We start from the raw sequence: 13917 nt of genomic DNA on the forward strand, positions 1-13917 counted from the left end.
GACAGCCCTCTGCGACGGCGGTAACATTTCCGCCATTTTGTGTTTGTACCGGGGATCTAAGTACGTTGCCACCCAGTACTGGTCCTTGACCCTCATGCTTTTTATACGGGGGTCCCTATTAAAACACTGGAGCATGAAGGCCCCCATTTGCACTCAAGCGGAAGGTATGTGGTGGTGGTGGTGTTGTTGGTGGTAGTGTCTTTGGGGGTGCACATAGCAGAGAGTGAAGAAGAGGGTGCAGATCGAGAGGATGAGGAGGGTGCAGAAGAATAAGGCTGAGTGAGCCACTCAACCAAGTCTGGTGCGTCCTTTAAAGTAATTGAACGCACCTTCTGCAACTTCCCACTTTGGCTCAAGGCTGTTGCTCCTGCCCTACCCCTACCACCCCTGCGGAAGGGCCTGCCTCTTCCTCTGCCTGTCATTTTTTAAATCACCCTGTGACAAAACTCTTAGTCCCTATACCGCTGAAGGACTGCTGCAGTATAGGGCAGCGGTCAGCAGTAGTGCACGTCAACCCTATGTATTGTGGACCGATAGCGGTCCTTACAGAACAGCAGACTGTACTGCACTCAGGCCTATGTACCGTAGCACCCTATACCAAGTTACCAGTCCTTATAAAAACTTTTGTGGACCAAGCAGGTTGTGTGTTAGTGATTAGCAGACTGTACGTCAGTCCCTATACCAATGAAGGACTGCTGCAGTATAGGGCAGCGGTCAGCAGTAGTGCACGGCAACCCTATGTATTGTGGACCGATAGCGGTCCTTACAGAACAGCAGACTGTAACGCACTCAGGCCTATGTACCGTAGCACCCTATACCAAGTTACCAGTCCTTATAAGAACTTTTGTGGACCAAGCAGGTTGTGTGTTAGTGATTAGCAGACTGTACGTCAGTCCCTATACCAATGAAGGACTGCTGCAGTATAGGGCAGCGGTCAGCAGTAGTGCACGGCAACCCTATGTATTGTGGACCGATAGCGGTCCTTACAGAACAGCAGACTGTAACGCACTCAGGCCTATGTACCGTAGCACCCTATACCAAGTTACCAGTCCTTATAAGAACTTTTGTGGACCAAGCAGGTTGTGTGTTAGTGATTAGCAGACTGTACGTCAGTCCCTATACCAATGAAGGACTGCTGCAGTATAGGGCAGCGGTCAGCAGTAGTGCACGGCAACCCTATGTATTGTGGACCGATAGCGGTCCTTACAGAACAGCAGACTGTAACGCACTCAGGCCTATGTACCGTAGCACCCTATACCAAGTTACCAGTCCTTATAAGAACTTTTGTGGACCAAGCAGGTTGTGTGTTAGTGATTAGCAGACTGTACGTCAGTCCCTATACCAATGAAGGACTGCTGCAGTATAGGGCAGCGGTCAGCAGTAGTGCACGGCAACCCTATGTATTGTGGACCGATAGCGGTCCTTACAGAACAGCAGACTGTAACGCACTCAGGCCTATGTACCGTAGCACCCTATACCAAGTTACCAGTCCTTATAAGAACTTTTGTGGACCAAGCAGGTTGTGTGTTAGTGTTTAGCAGACTGTGCGTCAGTCCCTATACCGCTGAAGGACTGCTGCAGTATAGGGCAGCGGTCAGCAGTAGTGCACGTCAACCCTATGTATTGTGGACCGATAGCGGTCCTTACAGAACAGCAGACTGTAACGCACTCAGGCCTATGTACCGTAGCACCCTATACCAAGTTACCAGTCCTTATAAGAACTTTTGTGGACCAAGCAGGTTGTGTATTAGTGTTTAGCAGACTGTGCGTCAGTCCCTATACCGCTGAAGGACTGCTGCAGTATAGGGCAGCGGTCAGCAGTAGTGCACGGCAACCCTATCTATTGTGGACCGATAGCGGTCCTTACAGAACAGCAGACTGTACCGCACCCAAGCCTATGTACCGTAGCACCCTAGACAGACCAAGTTACCAGTCCTTATAAGAACTTTTGTGGAACAAGTGAGTTGTGAATGATTAGCAGACTGCAGCAGAAGGGCAGCAGTCAAGTATAATATTCTTTCTATATTTGGAAGAAAGAATATTATACGTGTACAAGCCTATTACCGTACCACTGATACCAGTCCTGAAAAGAACCTTTGTGGAACTAATAGTAACAGCAAGTCTTTAAAATTATCCTCACTGCCTGACACACTGCTTCCTGCCTGTCCCTATACAAATTGGCAAAAAAGAGTAGGCTGGAACGATTAGCTGGAACAGCTCTTTTGTGGACCTGATAGTAACAGCTAATGATGATGATGATGATGATGATGAAGAAAGACTAATCTGGCTGAGCTGTCCCTAAAATAGCAGCATACAGCGCTCTGTCCCTTTATCTAAACTGACAAAAGAAACTCAGGCTGCTGACCTAACACCTATACCAGTCCTGAAAAGAACTTTTGTGTACCAAATAGCTAGCGTTTTCTCTGTCCCTACTCCACACAGGATCCTTTCCCTACAGTGACAGAAGAAAGAATGTAAAATGGCCACCGGATCGGGTGTATTTATAGGTTAGGGGGAATGTCCAAGTGTCCATGAGCTGTCATGTCTCAATTGGTTGTCCTGTAACACATGATAAACGTGTCACGAAAGGTTAAAGTTCTTGTATACATTAAACACGTAAGTCCGCCGGGGCGAACGACGGAAAAAGGCGTTCGAACCCGCGGACGGCGAAAGTCGGAAATTCGCCGCGAAACGACCGCCGGGCGAACCGTTCGGCCATCACTAGTCCCAAAGAATAAACAAAACAAAAGCCTTGTTCCATATCATGGCATACAGTACTTTCTTGCAGGGCAGTGTGGTGCTTCACAATCCATGAAATTTTGCCACGTTGTGGCCAATAGAACTGAAAGCAAAATACTTTGTGACATTTCAACAAAGTTCTGACAAAAATAAAAAGTTACAGTGTCTATTGCCTTCGTATCGCGCACCAGCAGCCACGCTGTAGTGTACGCTGCTGGTATGAACAAGACCTAATATTAAGCACACGTAATATCAAATATTACACATGGTCAGACTAAACAGTAAATGTAATTCTGTTTCTGGAAAATATTCTTATTTTAAACAGCAATGTTTGCAAAGCATAATGCATAGACACACGAATAATAGTATATATAATACACTTCTACTACATAGCAATGTATCTATCTAGACATATAGAACCATTTTCTAAAAATAACATAAATACAATAAACAATTTCTAGCAGAAACAATTTCTTCCTATAACCAATAGTCATCCTATTTTGTTTTTAACAACATACTCTCAAGTGTATATTGGATATTACCATATATATATGAAAAAGTATTTCTAACCCTTGAAATTTTCCACATTTTGTCATGTTACAACCAAAAACTTAAATGTATTTTATTGGGATTTTATGTGATAGACCAACACAAAGTGGCACATAATTGTGACGTGGAAGGAAAACGATAAATGGTTTTCAAAATATTTTACAAATAAATATCTGAAAAGTGTGGCATGCACTTGTATTCAACCTCCTTTACTCTGATACCTCCTACTGAAGTCTAGTGGAGCCAATTGCCTTCAGAAGTCACCTAATTAGTAAATAGAGTCCACCTGTGTGTAATTTAATCTCAGTATACATACAACTGTTGTGTGAAGCCCTCAGAAGTTTGTTAGAGAACCTTAGTGAACGAACAGCATCATGAAGGCCAAGGAACACACCAGACAGGTCGGGGATAAGGTTGTGGAGAAGCTTAAAGTTATAAAGGTTATTTAAAAAAAACATCTCACAGAGTACTGTTCAATCCATCATCTGAAAATGGATAAAGTATGGCACATCTGCAAACCTACCAAGACATAGCCAGCCACCTAAACTGACAGGCTGGACAAGGAGAGCATTAATCAGAGAAGCAGGCAAGAGGTAACGCTGGAGGAGTTGCAGAGATCCACAGGTTGATCAGGTCAGATTAGGTGGAAGAATCTGTCAATAGGACAAATATTAGTCGTGCACTCCACAAATCTGGCCTTTATGGAAGAGTGGCATGAAGGAAGCCATTGTTGAAAGAAAGCCATTTGCATCTGTTTGTTGTATACCAAAACTCACTCATCCATATCTTTATTGCCATTGCTTTGTCCACTGGTCCAAATCATTTGTTGGAGGGGGGATTATGGTGTTGGTTTGTTTTTCAGGGGTTGTGCTTGGCCCCTTAGTTCCAGTGAAGGGAACTCTTAAGGTGTCGGCATTCTAAGACATTTTGGACAATTTCATGCTCCCAACTTTATGGGAACAGTTGGTGGATGGCCCTTTCCTGTTCCAACATGACTGGGCATCAGTGCACAAACTAGGTCCATAAAGACATGGATGAGATAGTTTTGGGTGGAGGAACTTGACTGGCCTGCACAGAGTACTGACTTCATAGAACACCTTTGGGATTGAATTAGTGTGGAGACTGCGAGCTAGGCCTTCTTGTCCAACATCAGTGCCTGATCTTACAAATGCGCTTCTGGAAGAATGGTGAAGCATTCCCATAGACACACTCCTAGACCTTGTGGATAGCTTTCCCAGAAGAGTTGAAACTGTTATAGCTGCAAAAGGTGGGCCAACTCAATTTTGAACTTTATGGACTAAGACTGGGGTGACATTAAACTTCATGTGTGTGTAAAGGCAGGAAGCCCAATACTTTTGACAATATAGTATATTTAGCACCCTTTAATGTGCTAGAATGGGATTGTAAAAGCAGCAAAAAAAAAACAGGCGCCTACTGAAGAGCAACAAATTGCTATATGAAAAACAGAAGTCAATATCAGTCTTGTAGATCTTAGCTGCTAGGAATTACTCTTGGGAGAGAATGACATATAAAAACAAGCAGCAAGGGTTCCTAAAGTGCTTTGATCCTCAATGATTGTCTCAAGAAACCATGTAGTTAATGGTGGAACGAACACTTATGTGAACCACACCATAGTAATTTCAATAAGCTTTAATGTTTGTTAAAGATTATAAGGGGTAAAAGCTTGAACACCACAAGTGCCAGAGGTATGTATTAACCATAGCTGACCTGCAAGAATGGCCTGGGATGTGTCTCAATAGGTGGTGGATCACAGCCATGGTAGGAGCAGCTGGACCGTATGGTGAGCGCCTGGTGACCGATCTGTCATTGTGTGAGACCACAAGGAAGTAGAGTTGCCACCTCATCCTTTTAAACCCGAACACCTTTGAAGTACACAGGTTCTGAGGCTAATTAAATGCAGGTAAGGCACCAAATGCGTTTAATTACCACCTTTAATCAGCCACAGAACCTGTGTAATTAATATGTGTTTGGGTTTAAAAGGATGAGGTGGCAACCATACTAGGAAGCCAAAAGCAGGAGGGGAAGGCTGATGGCAAGCTGTAACTCAAAGGGATGACGTCACTCGCTAAGCCAGAACTGCCGTAGACAGAAGCCACTGGTGGAATGCATACCTCACAGCGTCTGGACAGCATGCTCATTACGATGGTCCTGTTCCACTGACGACATGTTTCCTGCACCTGCGCCTTGTCAAGTCATGTGACAGATATAGCAGCTCAACATTGAAACAACTGTGTACCAAATCAATTGTACACTAAATCAATTCAGGCACTAGTTAATTAGAAGATTAAAAACAGTGCATAATTAATTAAAAAGCATACAAATTAGTACATGTATTATAATAAAAAATAAATAAATGACCAAAAATTCTGTATAATAAATTGAAAATCAATAATAAATAAAAGTATATAAAATTATATAAAAAATAAATTATTAAATAAGAAAAAAAAAAATAGTATTTTTTTTTTTATAATAAGACACCCTCTCTTTCGAAACTGGAATATCGCAGTTCTATGGTTGAAATAAGAGTGGAGCGAATATCTTTGCCAGATTTCAGTTTACGGGGGCAAATTGGACTTCCCATGGGTAATAAACTGGCAAGCAAGACACCCTCTCTTTCGACACTGGAATATCCCCGTTCTATGGAGGAAATTAGAGTGGAGCAAATATCTTTGCCAGATTTCAGTTTACGGGGGCAATGGTATTTTTAAGGGTTTTTGCTCTTCTAAACATAATTTGTGGAACACTAGGAATCATACCTGTTAACTCGGAATCTAACTGTAAAACATTCCAGTGTTTCCGAAGAGCTTGGGAGATCTTTTTATACTTATCATTGTACCCTGTGATGAACCTAACTGTATTTTTGCCCTCGGTCTTCCACTTATTATTGGAGGAAGATGGTATGAGAGAGGTATGTTTCTGCAAAGCTTCATTGAATAAGGGTTCTGGAAAGACTTTTTTTTTTAAATGTTGACTAAGGTCTGACCCTGCTTATCGTAATCCTCTTGTTTTGTGCAGTTTCGTAATCTTATAAACTGACCTCCTGGGATATTTTTACGCCAGGAGGGGTGATGACAACTTCATAAGTGCAAATAAGAATTCCCACTGGTTGGTTTGCAGTGATTTGAGGAAATGATGTAGCCCTGTTCATGTAATAATTCTAGAACCAAAAAACAAGTTTGATTGGATCTATAATGTGGGTAAACTTCAGACCAAGGTCATTATCATTGCAATGAGACACGAAGGAGGAAAATTGTTCTATTGTGCCGTGCTAGATGATTAGGACATCGTTGATGTACCTACTGTAGTACTTGATGAATCGGGCAAAGGGATTGTTGTTCCAAATTGAAAACTCCTCCCAGTATCCCATTGCAATGTTGGCGTAACACGGGGCAAAATTTGCCCCTATCGCCATACCCTGGAGCTGGAGATAGACCTGGTCTAAAAAGGTAAAGTAATTGTGTTGCAGGCAAAATTCTGTACCCTCAATCATGAATTGAGCCTGCCGAGAATTAACCGTTAGGTCTTTATAAAGGAAATATTGTAAAGCACTTAAACCTACTGCTTGTGGAATAGATTTATATAATGAACACATGTCTAAAGAAGCCCACAGCCTTCTTCCCATTTGTAGTGTTGTAATGTGTCCAAAACATGGCTAGAATCTCTAATGAAGGCTGGGAAATTAGATACAATAGGCTGAAGAAAAAAAATCTATATACTGTGACAGCTCACTGATAAAGCTGTTTGTACTGGCAACAATTGGACATCCTGGGGGATGGATCAAGGACTTGTGAACCTTTGGAAGGTGATAAAAGTATGGAATGTGAAAAAAGAAGGGATATGTATGTTGCTTCTCTTATTAAGAGGTGACCTACAACCTCTAAATACTTGAGGGGTGTTTGTCAAGGGTGCATTTAGTGCACAAAGTGACTAAAAATGCAGAAAAGAAATATTTGTATATTCACAAAAATCCACAAAAATTCCTACTCTATAACAAACATTAAAGCTTATTGAAATGACTATGGTGTGGTTCACATAAGTGTTGATTCCACTATTGACTACATGCTTTCTTGAGACAATCATTGTGGATCCAAACGCTTTAGGAACCCTTGCTGCTAGAATGAGATTGTAGATTGTTTTGTAGTGTAGGAAAAATTGGTCTGTCTGAGAGCCAAGTTGGGTTGAATCTGGGTCAGAGTGAGCGACTCAGTAAGGCTAGATGACTCATTGAGCAGCACCTCAGGTACCTCCCCCTACTTGTGGAACCTTGGAGAAGCTTCCAGAAGAATGGGATGGAGGTTAGGAGAAACTGTCTGGAGTATTGATGAGGGCCCCAGCCAATTCCCAGCCAAATGGCCTGACAGGAGGTCATCCTCAGGGTCATCCTAGCAAGGGCAGTGGAGTTCAAATGGAAGCTAGAGATGGAGTGCTAGGGAGGGTGTCGGTAGCCCTTGAGGGTAATCCCGAGCTGACCTCAGACCTTGGCTCAGGTACTGGAGTGATCCTCCCAAGACACATGGAGGGGTCCTATCCAGATGCACAGGAGCAAGAGTGAGGACAGCAGGAGCCAGCAAGCACATCCAGGAGGTCTCCAGGAGAAGTCAGCCGGTTTTCCTGCTGAGTGTGCAGTCTGGGAGGACTGTATGATGTAGCCAGGAGAGCTAGTTAAGGGGGCTGAAAAGGAGCCTGAAGAGGGGATGCTGGGATCAGTGACCATGGGAGGAAGTGCAGTTAAAGTGCTAGTGGTGTCACCCCATCCATCTCAAGTATAGGGGACCTGTAGTTCCTGCCTGTAAAGGACTTTTCCTTAGGGTAACACCACTGAGGATCTGCAAGCAAGATTGTGCAGGAGGAAGAGACGGAGTCTATATAGATTGTGTATATTGTTGAAGTGTCCCTGAAGAAGTTTTGTTCCGGTCAAGTGGGCATCCCATAATTATCCTATCCCCATCCAAGTTTATTAACCCCTAAATAAAACATAAAAAACAAAGTTGCTAGACTGTTTCCTGTCTCAAGTGTGCCTGTGGAAATTCGATGTTCCTGGCTGTGCAGAGTGGGAGATCCCTATTTACCAGCGGCTCCTTCAGGGGGTGCGCTACATATAAATCTATCCAGGGCAATTTAAACTTAATAAAGAAATAATACCAAATCCATTATTTTATAGGACTACAGACTTTGTATTATGTCTAACTTCTTTGAAAACTCTGCTTCCTGACGACAGTGTGAAAGGTTCATTATTTACTTTATACTCATTCATCTAAATTTTCATTTACATGGATTAAAATTCCTCCTTTTGTTTTTTAACAGATGCTAATTTTTCCACAGATGGGTGAGGCTCTAAGTGGTTCCTGTCTACTGATTATACAATTAAAGTCTTGCCAAAAATGACAATATTATCAGAATGACAGCTTGCTCACGCAATTCCCAGAGATTCAGACAGGTTAACTGCTTATTCACCAGAAACAGGTGCATAAATATAATATTGGCCTTTAAAAACGATTTTTTTTTTAAACAAAAGGCTTGTTCAAGTGTTTATATTGACTAATGTGAGGAGTACTCCCTAGTTTATTCCTTGTGCCAGACTGTAGTATAATGTTTTTAGTGATTCTGGTTTTATTCCATTTTTATATATATTATTCACATAATTTAAAATATTATATTTGGTTTCTCTTCAAAGTGATTATGGTACTTTTCTAAGTGTAGCACCCTCTGGTGTACAGTAGTATGCTTGAACTTTACATAGGTTTTTTTTTCTGTAGTGTGGGTAAATTGTTTGGCTTGGCTGGCAGCCAAGCATGTGTTTTGAATCTGGGTCAGGGTGAGTGATCCATGGAGGCTGGATGGCTCATCAGGCAGCACCTCTGGTACCCCTCCCTACCTTGGAGAAGTTTCCAGAAGAATGGGAGGGAGTTTGGGATGAGCTGCCCGGACTATTGAGGAGGGCCCAGCCAATCCCCAGCAAAATCTAGGAGACTGATGTGCGCCGAGCACCTGCGATTGCTGGTAACAGAGCAGGGATGTGGATCTGTGTGTGTAAACACACAGATCAACATCCTGTTAGTCGAGAGGAGACTGATCGTGTGTTCCCAGTACAGAAGAACACTAATCGTCTCCTCCCCTTGTGAATCCCCTCCCCCTACAGTTAGAATCACTCCCTAGGTAGCATTTAACCCCTTGATCCCCTCTTAGTGTTAACCCCTTCCCTGCCAGTGACATTTATACAGTAATCAGTGCATTTTTATAGCACTGATCGCTGTATAAATTTGAATGGTCCCAAAATAGTGTCAAAAGTGTCTGATATGTCCGCTGCAATGTCACAGTCATGATAAAAATCGCAGATCGCCGCTATTACTAGTAAAAAAATAAAAATAATAAAAATGCCATAGATCTATCCCCTATTTTGTAGACGCTATAACTTTTGCACAAACCAGTCAATATATGCTTATTGTGATTTTTTTTTACTAAAAATATGTAGAAGAATACATATATTGGCCTAAACTGAGGAAACTTTTCTTTTTATTTGGGATATTTATTATAGCAACAATTAAAAAATATAGTTTTTTTTCAAACTTGTCACTCTTATTTTGTTTATAGCGCAAGAAATAAAAACTGCAGAGGTGATCAAATACCAGCAAAATAAAAGCGCTATTTGTGGGGGAAAAAAGTGTTGCATGACCGCGCAATTGTCATTCAAAGTGCATCAGCTCTGAAAACTGAAAACTGGCCTGGGCAGGAAGGGGGTGAAAATGCCCTGTATTGAAGTGGTTAACCACTTTCAGACCGGACCATTTTGCTGGTAAATGACCAGAGGTCTTTTTACACTTTGGCACTGCGCTGCTTTAACTGGTAATTGCGCGGTCATGCAATGTTGTACCCAAACAAAATTTGCGTCCTTTTCTTCCCACAAATAGAGCTTTCTTTTGATGGTATTTGATTGCCTCTGCGATTTTTATTTTTTGCGATATAAACGTAAAAAGACCGCAAATTTTGAAAAAAAATGATATTTTCTACTTTTTGTTATTAGAAAAATCCAATAAACTCAATTTTAGTCATACATTTAGGCCAAAATGTATTCAGCCACATGTCTTTGGTAAAAAAAAAGTCAATAATTGTATATTTATTGGTTTGCGCAAAAGTTGTCACATCTACAAACTAAGGTACGTTTTCTGGAATTTACGCAGCTTTTAGTTTACGACTGCCTATCTCATTTCTTGAGGTGCTAAAATGGCAGGGCAGTACAAAACCCCCCCAAATGACCCCATTTTGGAAAGTAGACCCCCTAAGGAAATTGATAAGAGGCATGTTGAGCCCATTGAATATTTTATTTTTTTGCCTCAAGCGATTGAATAATGACAAAAAAAAATTTTTTTTTTTTTTTTTTTACACAAAGTTGTCACTAAATGATATATTGCTCACACATTGAAATGACACCCCAAAATAAATTCTGCTGCTTCTCCTGAGTACGGGGATACCACATATGTGGGACTTTTTGGGAGCCTAGCCGCGTACGGGGCCCCGAAAACCAAGCACCGCCTTCAGGCTTTCTAAGGGTGTAAATTTTTGAGTTCACTTCTCACTACCTATTACAGTTTTGAAGGCCATAAAATGCCAAGATGGCACAAAACCCCCACAAATGACCCCATTTTAGAAAGTAGACACCCCAAGCTATTTGCTGAGAGGCATGTTGAGTCCATGGAATATTTTATATTTTGCCACAAGTTGCGGGAAAATTACAAACTTTTATTTATTTATTTTTTTTTCACAAAGTTGTCACTAAATGATAAATTGCTCACGCATGCCATGGGCATATGTGAAATGACACCCCAAAATAAATTCTGCTGCTTCTCCTGAGTACGGGGATACCACATATGTGGGACTTTTTGGGAGCCTAGCCGCGTACGGGGCCCCGAAAACCAAGCACCGCCTTCAGGCTTTCTAAGGGCGTTACAGTTTTGAAGGCCATAAAATGCCAAGATGGCACAACCCCCCCCCAAATGACCCCATTTTGGAAAGTAGACACCCCTAAATTTAGGGGTACACTAGTGAGACTAGGTAATAAATGGCGGGTGCCCTGAAACTATAAAAAAATAACTAACCAACCAGCGTCACCTGTAACAGTTATATGGTGATCACTGGTGAAAGGGTTAACTAGGGGGCAATCAGGGGGCTTTATGCGGTAGTATATGGGGGTCCCTGGTGCTATAAAAAGCTGCGGCGAACCTAAATACCTACCTGCCTAACTAGCGTCACCTGTGACACTAATACAGCGATCAGAAAAACGATCGCTTATTAGGCTGGGTTCACACTGGAGCGATGCGGGAACGCCACGAATGCGCGGCGGGTTCCCGCATCGCATGCCTCCCGGCGGCAGTTCACACTGCCCTATGCGAACTGCTGGGAGTGTCAGTGAAATGTTAATGACACCCCCAGATCAGTTCGCATATCGCAGTGCGATCTGCAAACTTGGATCGCATGGTGTGAACACCCATGCGATCCGATTCTGCTGCGGACCAAAAAAAGGGTCCCGTGCGAGTTTGCGGCGGGTGCGGCGGGTGCGACACGAATTCAGCCATACTATCTGTATAGCTGAACTAGAATCGCACAGAGATCAGATGTGATTTGCACTGCAGTGCGGTGCGAATCACATCCGTTCTCATAAACCGCTGCAATGTGAACCCAGCCTTAGTGACACTGGCGACGGGGGGTGATCACGGGGGTTAAACCTTTATTGGGGGGGTTAGGGGGGTACCTTAGAACTAAAGGGGGCTAACCCTAACTGCCCTAACAGTTATTAGTCACAAATGACACCCGCCGGGTGATCAGGGGGTTAAACCTTTATTAGGTAATAAATGGCGGGTGCCCTGAAACTATAAAAAAATAACTAACCAACCAGCGTCACCTGTAACAGTTATATGGTGATCACTGGTGAAAGGGTTAACTAGGGGGCAATCAGGGGGCTTTATGCGGTAGTATATGGGGGTCCCTGGCGCTATAAAAAGCTGCGGCGAACCTAAATACCTACCTGCCTAACTAGCGTCACCTGTGACACTAATACGGCGATCAGAAAAATGATCGCTTATTAGGCTGGGTTCACACTGGAGCGATGCGGAAATGCCGCGAATACGCGGCGGGTTCCCGCATCGCATGCCTCCCGGCGGCAGTTCACACTGCCCTATGCGGACTGCTGGGAGTGTCAGTGAAATGTTACTGACACCCCCAGATCAGTTCGCATATCGCAGTGCGATCTGCAAACTCGGATCGCATGGTGTGAACACCCATGCGATCCGATTCTGCTGCGGGCCAAAAAAAGGGTCCCGTGCGAATTTGCGGCGGGTGCGGCGGGTGTGGCGGGTGCGGCGAATGGCTGAACTCGAATCGCACAGAGATCGGATGTGATTTGCACTGCAGTGCGGTGCGAATCACATTCGTTCTCATAAACCGCTGCAATGTGAACCCAGCCTTAGTGACACTGGCGACGGGGGGTGATCACGGGGTTAAACCTTTATTGGGGGGGTTAGGGGGGTACATTAGAACTAAAGGGGGCTAACCCTAACTGCCCTAACAGTTATTACAGTCACAAATGACACCAATGCAAAAAAAAAAAAAAGGGGCGTACATGTACGCCAATATGCCTGCCCGTGCCATGCTGTCGACGTACATCGTCGTGCGGCGGTCGGCAACTGGTTAAATACTCAGAATCAGGTCAGCAGGGGTAGCGTGGAGTTTGGGTGGAAGCTGGAAATGGAGTGCTGAGGAGGCTGTCCAAGGCCCTTGAGGGTAGCCCCCAAGTCTGGAGAGGAGGGGGTGACCTCGGGCCTGGGGCTCAAGTGCTGGAGGGATCCTCTCAAAACACAAGAAGGTCCAAAGGCACGGGAGCGACAGTGAGGACAGCAGGAGCCAGCGAGCACGTCCAGGAGATCTCCAAGGGGAGGACAGCTGGGTGACTGGTGAGTGTGACAGTCTAGGAGGACTGTAGGAAGTGGCCAGGAGGGCTAGTGAAATGGACAGTTGCAGCCAGGTGGGCTGGCAGTGCCTAAAGAGGTGATGCTGGGATCAGTAGCCACAGGAATGTAGCAGGACACTGGGACTTTTATCTACACACCAAAGGGGCCCGCAGTTCCTGCCTGTAAAGGACTTTTGCTTAATCTAGCTGAGTACCTTGCCAGTGCCACCAAAAAGTGTCTGAGTGTTTCTGCAAGCAAGTGGTGTGCTGGAGGAAGAAGAGTGTATACAGAGAGTGTACATAGTTTGAGTGTCCCTGAAGAGACTTTTTTCCAGTCAAGTGGGCATCCCATAATACCCCTATCCCCATCCAAATTGATTAACCCCTAAATAAAAAAGAAAACAAAGCTGCTGGACTGTTTCCTGTCTCAAGTGAGCCTGTGGAAATTTGGTGCGCCTGGCAGGGTGGGGGATGCCTATTCATCAGCAGCTTCTACGGGGAATGCACCACATAAGTGACTGAGAAGATCACATTTCTTCCTTATTTATTTTATTCAAATACTGAAGTGTACATGGGAATGGATGGAAGAAAAAGAGGAGAGAAGTTGAGAAATCTGAGAAAGAAAGGAAAGGGGGTAAATTACATTTGCATTAGTCCCTAGAAGAAGA

The sequence above is a fragment of the Lithobates pipiens genome, unplaced genomic scaffold (genome assembly GCF_037356315.1).
Source record: "Lithobates pipiens isolate NorthernLeopardFrog02 unplaced genomic scaffold, aLitPip1_a1.2 Scaffold_13, whole genome shotgun sequence".
Classification (NCBI taxonomy): domain Eukaryota; kingdom Metazoa; phylum Chordata; class Amphibia; order Anura; family Ranidae; genus Lithobates; species Lithobates pipiens.